The 9,704-nt window shown below is 31.9% G+C and overlaps 1 non-coding gene across 1 annotated transcript; it reads left to right on the top strand.

Moving 5' to 3' along the window:
* The first annotated feature begins 3,597 nt into the window (after positions 1 to 3,597).
* On the top strand, positions 3,598 to 3,704 carry LOC139869507 (small nucleolar RNA R71). Its single transcript, XR_011766114.1, has one exon. It is a non-coding gene; the product is annotated as a small nucleolar RNA R71 (small nucleolar RNA).
* Positions 3,705 to 9,704: the final 6,000 nt, after the last annotated feature.

Genomic DNA, 9,704 nt, shown 5'->3' with positions numbered 1-9,704 from the left:
TGTTTTATATCACTAAAGAATTTCTTTCGTTTTTGGTACGATAATCCTTTTTCAAGGAATCTACATACTAAGTAGTTTGCATAGTCTGCAAACCATGGAATTTCATTATAATCTATCTTCAATAGATATTCATCAGGAAAGTTGTCTTGTATGGCCAATTCATTTAGAACTTCTAATTCAGGATTTTCTAGACGAGAAAGATGATCAGCGGCGAGATTTTTTGTTCCCTTTTTATCTCGGATTTCAATATCAAACTCTTGTAAGAGTAAGATCCAACGGATTAATCGTGGTTTAGCATCTAGTTTCGAAAATAGGTATCTAAGAGCAGAATGGTTGGTATAGACCACCGTTTTAGCTAGAACAAGATATGAACGAAATTTGTCAAAAGCAAAGACAATAGCAAGGAGTTCTTTTTCAGTAGTTGTGTAATTTGTTTGTGCTCCTTGTAACGTCTTACTAGCATAATATATAGGTTGAAATCATTTTTCAATCCTTTGTCCTAAAACGGCTCCCATTGTAAAATCACTTGCATCGCACATTAGTTCAAACGGTAGATTCCAATTTGGAGTTATCATAATCGGCGCATTAGTGAGTTTTTCTTTAAGTATATTAAAAGATTTGATGCATTCATCTAAAAAGATGAATGGAGCATCCTTTTCTAGGAGTTTATTTATAGGAGTGGCAATTTTAGAAAAATCTTTTATGAAACGTCGGTAAAAACCGGCATGCCCTAGAAAACTCCTAACTCCTCTAACATTGGTGGGATGTAGAAGTTTAGCAATTACATCGACTTTAGCTCTATCCACTTCAATTCCTTCCTTTGAGATTTTATGACCAAGAACGATGCCTTCTTTAACCATGAAATGGCATTTCTCCCAATTAAGTACTAGATTTGATTGTTCGCATCTAATAAGCATTCGTTCAAGATTAACTAGACATAATTCAAATGTATCACCGAAGACTGAAAAGTCATCCATGAAAACTTCCATGCATTCTTCTATCATGTCGTGAAAAATCGCCATCATGCACCTTTGAAAGGTTGCAGGGGCGTTGCAAAGTCCAAATGGCATGCGTTTGTAAGCAAAAGTACCATAAGGGCACGTGAATATGGTTTTCTCTTGGTCCTCGGGTGCTATTGGAATTTGAAAATATCCGGAAAAACCATCAAGAAAACAATAGTAACTATTTCCGGCTAATCTTTCCAACATTTGATCAATAAAAGGTAAGGGAAAGTCATCTTTTCTGGTGGCGTCATTTAATTTTCTATAATCTATACAAACACGCCATCCTGTTACAGTCCTAGTAGGAATAAGCTCATTTTTCTCATTTGTAATGACAGTCATGCCACCCTTCTTAGGCACGCATTAAACTGGGCTTACCCATGGACTATCAGAAATTGGATAAATTAAACCTGCATCTAGCAGTTTAATAATTTCTTTCTTAACAACATCTTGCATATTAGGATTTATTCTTCGTTGACGTTGCACATACGTTTTATGACCTTCTTCCATAAGGATTTTATGTGTGCAATACGAAGGACTTATTCCTTTAATATCATGAATCTTCCATGCAATGGCTGGTTTATGAGCTTTTAGTACAGAAATGAGTTGAGATTTTTCATTTTCTGTAAGAGAAGACGATATTATTACAGGTAATTCAGATTCACCATGTAAATAAGCGTATTATAAATGGTTTGGAAGTGGCTTTAACTCTAATGTCGGTGGTTCTTCTATCGATGATTTATATCGATATCTGTCTTCTTCTTTTAGCATTTGAATTTCTTCTGTTGTTGGTTCATATCCATTAGCCATAAGTGTAGCTAACATTTTAGTTTCATCAATTGGTTCAGTTCCTTCTCCTAAAGAACATTCTCCTGTTCCTTGTAATTCTGGAAATTCTTCTAACAATTCTGCACGTGATTCTATAGTTTGAATATAATAACATGTTTCATCTGCAGATTGCGGTTGTTGCATGGCTCTATCAACTGAAAAGGTAACACTCTCGTCCTCTATACTTAGGGTCAGTTTCTTACCAAACACGTCTATTATTGCTTTGGCCGTGTTTAAGAATGGTCTTCCTAATATGAGAGGTACTCGAGAATCTTCTTCCATATCCAGAATAACAAAATCTACTGGAAATACTAAAGTACCAACTTTAACTAGCATGTACTCCATTATCCCTCTAGGATATTTTACTGATCGATCGGCTAGTTGTATGCTTATTCGTGTTGGTTTCAATTCTCCAAGGTCTAGTTTAGTGTATAGTGAATACGGCATTAAATTTATACTAGCACCTAAGTCTGCCAATGCTTCTATTGAACTAAGACTACCCAGAAAACATGGAATTGTGAAACTTCCTGGATCAGATAATTTTTCTGGTATCTTATTCAACAGCACTGCAGAACAATTAGCATTCATAGTAACAGCCGAGAGTTCTTCCATTTTCTTTCTATTTGTGATTAGATCTTTCAGAAATTTATCATATCTAGGCATTCCTGAAATCACATCAATGAAAGGAATATTTACATTTATCTATTTAAACATATCCAAGAATTTGGATTGCTCGGCTTCAAGTCTCTCTTTTCTCATTTTACTCGGGTAAGGAAGTGGTGGTTGGTATAGTTTAACATAAGGTTTATCCTTAACTGTGTTATCTTCATTAACCTTTTCAACTACTAGTTCTGTTTCCTTATCTTGTTCAGGTTTTGGTTCTTGTAGAGTAGGAACAGCTTCATCAGAGATTACAGGTATTTCAGGTGGTTTAAGTGTAATACCACTTCTTGTGGTAATGGCTTTAGCTGTTTCATTCCGGGGGTTAGCATTTGTATCACTAGGTAGACTTCCCGGTTTTCTTTCACCTATTAACCTTGCTAGGTTGCTTACTTCTTGTTCTAGATTTTGGATAGAAGCTTGTTGATTTCTAAATGCTTGAGCATTTTGTTCATTCGTTTGTTTCTGAGATGTGAAAAACTGAGTTTGAGAATCAACTAGCTTCGACATCATGTCTTCTAAATTTGGCTTTTTATCATCGGTTTGTGGTGGTTTATTTTGAAAATTAGATCTTTGTTGGTTGTAAGTATTATTGGATACTTGTTGATTGCTAGGACCTTGTTGGTTGTTGTATGGAACATTTCGGTTATAATTCTGATTTTGATTGTAGATCGGTCTTGGCGGTTGATAATTATTCTGATAATTATTTCCAGGCCTTTGGTTTATGTATGAAACATTCTCTCTTTGTTCCATTGTTATTTCAATACTGAGACAATCTTTTGTCAAATGTGGTCCTCCACACTGCTCACAACTAATTCGTATTGAGTGAATATCCTTAGTCATCTTTTCCATTCGTCTCTCGACAGCATCTATTTTTGCTGAAATGGAATCTAAGTCATGGCTAGAATCGGCTCTAGTTGCTTTAGATGATCTAACGATATCTTTTTCTTGGTGCCACTCATGTGAGTGGGAAGCAGTGTTATCAATAATTTTGTAAGCATCAGTTGCGATTTTCTTCATAATGGAACCACCAGCTGCTATATCGATGTCTTTTCTTGTTGTGATGTCGCATCCTTGGTAGAATATTTGTACTATTTGACAGGTGTCTAAACCATGTTGCGGACATCCTCTTAATAACTTTCCAAATCTTGTCCATGCTTCATATAGAGTTTCATTTGGTTTTTGTGTGAACGTAACAATTTCTCCTTGAAGTCTCACGGCTTTAGATGCCGGAAAGAATTGTTTGAGAAATTTTTCAACTAAAACGCCCCATGTATCAATCGCCCCTTCAGGTAACGATTCCAACCAATCTTTGGCTTCTCCCTTTAAAGTCCAGGGAAATAACATGAGATATATCTGTTCATCCTCCACTTCTCTTATTTTAAATAGAGTGCAGATCCTATTAAAGGTACGAAGATGTTCATTTGGATCTTCCTTCGGCGCACCACTAAATTGGCATTGATTAGTTACCATGTGTAGAATTTGTCCTTTGATTTCAGGTTGAGTAATTGCGTGACCTTGGCCAGTGCGTTTAGCTCGCATTCGGTCTTCTATACTTAGAGGTTCCAGATTATCCATGATTGAATTTTTTGAATCTGAATCACTATAGGATTCTGATTTAATGGTAGGTTCCTCAACAATCTCTGTTTGAATGATTGGTGGTTCCGGAGGAAAGATTAGTGGTTCAGGATCTATGAATCGTCCCTGAATATTCTCCGGATTCTCAATTGTGAGGTCGGGTTCAAAAAATGGATTATCGGAAATTTGAATTGGAGTACTTGGTTGACTGGATGACGATTCTAAAGAAAAATTAACGACGACAATATTTGCTAGATGTCTTGATCGAGTTACAGGTGGTGAACGTACAAAAGGTGGTGAACGTTTTGCTCGGTGCATTCACAGAATATCCTATTAGTTTTTTTTTTTTAAAAAAAGAAAAATTATATAAGTTATCCAATTAATAGACTTTTTTGATTTTGCCCACGTTTCGAATAGCCAAAAGATGCAGCAGAGGGGCAGGATTCGTTTAGTCTCAATATAATTGAGTACTGTTTGGCTCCAATAACCCGGTCCACGTACAAATCCAACTATTACTACGAATCAGAAAATTTTTATGTCTATCAATTTAACCGCTTAAAATAATTTTTCCGTAATTTAAATTTAAAGAAATTTTAGATAAGAAATAGAAAAAAAATCTAAGTCCTAAAAACTAGATCGGCGAGAAATAAGAAAGAAAAAGAGTGCGTCGAAAAACGTCAAAAAATAAAAGGCGAAAAATAATAGGCGTCGAAAAATAAAAATAAGAAATTAGCGCGTCGAAACTTAAAAAGGAACTAAAAACTAAGAATTAAAAGTTGCGTCTAAAAATATTAAAGCTTAAAAGAAAAACAATATCCCAAATGGCAATAACTTAAAAAGGGTACTAAAATCTTAAAAAGGCGTCGCAAAATTCTAAAGCACTTAAATCTTAGTCTAAAGAAAAAGAACTTAAGGGATTTTACGGCAAAGCCTAAAAATCTAGAAGCAAAAATACTATGGCAAAAACTATAACTTAAAACTAAAATAAATACAAATATAAAAATTAATTTTTTCGCTAAAATAAATAAAAAGAAACAAAATATAAAAAGATAAACTTAAAGTTGTAAAAAGTACAATTTTTTATAAAAATATTATTTTTATATTATTTATTTTATAAAACTATTAATTTTATAATTTAATTAAACTAATTAAACTAATTAAAACAAATTAATTAAAAACTAAACTAAATTAAAAACTAAAAATCTAATTAGGGTTTAAATAATAAAAATAATAATAAACTCCGTAATTAATGCTGTTTTAGGGCAACAGTTGGCGTGTCAGACAGCTTCATGCGATCGCATGAAGTTTTGCCTTCGGGCTCATGTGATCGCATGAGCTAAGGTTACGGGCCAGGTTACGGGCTGCTACAGTACCGGGCCTCGAATAAATTTTTTTTTCTGATTTAGATATTTATATAATATATTTATATAAATTAAATAAAACTTATATTTTTATAAAATAAAAATAAAGAAACTTTATAAAACTTATATATTTAACAAACTCTTAAAAACACTTAAATTTTGTTTTTCTTTTTATATTTTTGAATATATTAAGACGTATTTTTACAAAAACGTATTTTTATAAAAGTAAACTAAAAACTAATAAAAATCTTTTTTTTTCTATAGCGATGCGCTTCCGGCGTTTAAGCAGAAATGTTCCCCGGCAGCGGCGCCAAAAATACTTGATGTTATGTGAGGTGTATATGAAATAACTTATATTTTACTAGGAAAAACTATTAAATACGATACAATTTTACACAAGATATTTATTTATTTATAGAATGGATATACCTAAACCTTGCTACAACACTTATAGGCAGTGTACCTAATCGTACAGTAGTGTATTTTTTAGTAAGTCAGGTTCGTTCCACAGAGAAATCTTTTAAACAAAGCTTAACGCTATATTAGTTTTAATTTATAAAAATACAAATATATATAAGTAATATTATTATTATAAAAAGGGGGTTTTTTACCGTTTAATGACCGATTTGTCGATTTTTAAAACTTTTAGTCGCAGTTAAAACCTAATGTAAAATATTAATTATATAAAAGACTTAATTTAAAACGTAAAGTAAATAACGATAACGAAAGTGCGATAAAATAAAAGTGCGATAATTAAAGAGTACGATAATTAAAAGTGCAATTAAATACAATGACAATAAATAAAAGTGCAATAATTAGAAGTGCAATTAAATATGAAAATAAAGGAATTATGCTTATTTAAACTTCCGTAATCATGATGTTTGACGTGTTGTTTTTAGTTTATTCCCATGGGTTAATTGTCCTTTGTCCTGGATTATTCGATATGTCCATACGGATTTGTCCATAATAGTCCATCAGGCATAAATATAAAGTGCGAAAGTCTTCGTCAAATTATTCTTATTCCCGAAGTCAAATATTCCAACTAATTGGGGACTTAAACTGTAACAAGGTTTTAATACTTTGTTAAATAATTACACCAGGTTATCAACTGCGTGTAAACCAAGGTTTTACTACTTTGTTAACAGTTACACCAATTACCCTTGAATGTAATCCACCCCTGTTTCAACAAGTCTATTAACTATTAATCCAGTTCCGTGTCCGGTAAAATGAACAATTATTGGTATTTATAGATATCTCGCCCACCGTACCCAGTCAATATGTGGTTATATATAAATACGTCAAATTATAAGTCTATATATTAATTTAACGAGGTATCGTTTAGTTAATATAAAACCCATTAATAGCCCATAGTCTAATTTCCACAAGTGTCGTTCTTTTATCCAAGCCCCAATTATGGTACAAAGCCCAATTACCCAATTTTAGTAATTAGCCCAACATCATGATTACTTTGTTTTAAATAAGCATAATAATAACTTAGCTACGAGACATTAAATTAAAAAGGTTGAATATAACCTACAATGATTAAAAATAGCGTAGCGTTACACGGACAGAATTTCGACTTATACCCTTACAACATTCGCTAACATACCCTTATTATTAGAAATTAAAATTAAAATTAAAATATAATATATATATATATATATATATATATATATATATATATATATATATATATATATATATATATATATATATATATATATATATATATATATATATATATATATATATATATATATATATATATATATATATATATATATATATATATTTACGTATGAATGAAGAGAAAGAAAAAGATGTGTTAAGTTCGGCTGAAAGCTGCGAAATTTATAGATGTGGCCAGCATATTGGGGCCATGCGATCGCATGGACTTTCTTCTTCCTGGCCATACGATCGCATGGCCAGCTGGGAGAGCTCACATGTTATTTTTTTCTTCCGGTTTTATTAAATATATATAATATATAAATAATTTTAAGAATTATTTATATATTATATTATATTTATGTGCATAGTTGACTTGTAATTTTTAGTCCGTTGCGTCGAGCGTTGAGAGTTGATTTTAGTCCCGGTTCCGGATTTTCGAACGTCCTTGCGTACAATTTAATATCTGGTATTTTGCGTTTCGAATCTTGTACTCTTGTAATTTTGAGACGTTTCTCATCAATAATTGGAACCACTTTGATTGTACTTTGTACTTTTGAGCTTTTTGGTCATTTGCGTCTTCAATTTGTCGAATCTGTCTTTTATCTTCACCTTTTATTATTTAAACGAATATCACTTGTAAATAGAACAGTTGCAACTAAAAGCTTGTCTTTCTTGAGGGATAATGCTATGAAATATATGTTTGTTTTTAGCATTATCAAATAGTAAAATGATGTTTAAACTTTGATTCAATTCATGTAAGTTAATTATCTTAAATCAAGATATAAATTTACTTACAACCTTTGTTTCTTTCATGATTTCACTTCTTAATCTTCCAAGTCATCAAGACCAAGTTCATATCTTGTTTATTCATTAACTTTCTTCTTCATACTTGAGGTATAACCTTTGTTCATCATCTTGTTCAATTATAACTATCTTATTAAGAATATACAAATCATAACAACAAGAACATAGTTTGAATGATTTCAAACTTGTTCGCAAACTAAATAGATCCTTCTAACTTAACTTTTAAAACACTTCAAGACCTATAATATATCATAATGATATGCTAACTTAACAAGATGCAACTTGATTTTACAAAGAACACCTTAAAATTGAATCTACATCGTTGGAGTGCAACCGGGAGCTGTTTTGGGTTGGATAATTAAAAACCATCTTAAACTTTGAATTGGAAGTTTATATTCTGGAAAAATGATATTTCTTATGAATATGTTAATATATAAAAATCTCATGGTGTAATTCAAAGTGTAAGTATTTTGTAAAAATGATCATCTAGATGTTGTTTTTACGACGGAAATGATCACTTTCATAAGATTCACCAAAGTTTGACCTATAACCTGTGATTTTGAATGCAAACCAAGGTATTTACAGTTCATATTCATAAATAATGGCTCGATCCAAGGAAGTGGCAAGTTGAACCAACAAAAACGGAGTTGTATTGAAGAAACTACGACTAAAACAAAATCGGGTATCCGAAGCTAGTTTAGCTACGAAAATAATTTGACTAAAACCAAACTAATCATATCTTGGCTAATTACCATGATATTTTATATATATTTACTCATGATTAGATTTTACATATTTCAGGACCACTCGTAAACAATACGAGAAGATTAATTATAAGACCTCATGATTGTACGCAACACGTCATTTGACAACACGGTACTTTATGTACGCAACACGTCATTTGACAACACGGTACCATGGGTCGAGATTAATTCCGATCAATACGAATACGATGGGGTCTTTATTTATTTTATTGAACAACTAATTGTGGACTACTAACATCGGACTACTAACTACGGACTATTAGATATTGAAAGTATTATAAGTATACATGTAACGATTATTTGAAAAGAAAATATGTTGATATATTATATATGGTTAGGTTCGTGATATCTATCGGAGACCAGGTCAGGTTATATATCTTCAAAGCAAAAGTGAGTATATAGTCCCACTTTTAAACTCTAAATATTTCGGGATGAGAATACATGCATTTTATGATTTACGTTATGGACACAAGTGATTAAAAATATATATTCTACGTTGAGTTGTACCACTGGCATACTTCCCTGTAACTTGGTAACTACTATTTACATGCGGTATTGTAAACGCGAATTCTGTTGATAGATCTATCGGGCCTGACAACCCCAACCGAACTGGACGACCAGTATTCAACAGTTGCACAATACTTCGTTTCGGTGACTACACTTGGTACAGTTTAGTGAGATTTCATAATAAAGGGAATATGCGTCGTTGATTAAATGTTAAGTATGGTTATCAAGTGCTCAACCACTTAGAATATTTTTATTAAAACGTTTATGTATATTAAATCTTGTGGTATATATTTATAACGCTGCTAGCATTAAACCTATATCTCATCAACTTTATGTTGACGATTTAAGCATGTTTATTCTTAGGTGATAATTAAAAGCTTCCGCTGCATTATGCCGAATTTAAGCAGAATTTGGAGTATGCATATTTGTGTCAAAAATAAAACTGCATACCGAAAGATTTGTAATGTGAAATATGTTGGAAATCGTATTGTTATTATCAAATATAAAGTTTGTAAGACTAAGATTATCGCTAA

This window comes from Rutidosis leptorrhynchoides, chromosome 9 (assembly GCF_046630445.1).
Source record: "Rutidosis leptorrhynchoides isolate AG116_Rl617_1_P2 chromosome 9, CSIRO_AGI_Rlap_v1, whole genome shotgun sequence".
NCBI lineage: Eukaryota > Viridiplantae > Streptophyta > Magnoliopsida > Asterales > Asteraceae > Rutidosis > Rutidosis leptorrhynchoides.
The sequence above is the reverse complement of the archived record's forward strand: the minus strand, read 5'-3'. Positions and strand labels throughout refer to the sequence as shown.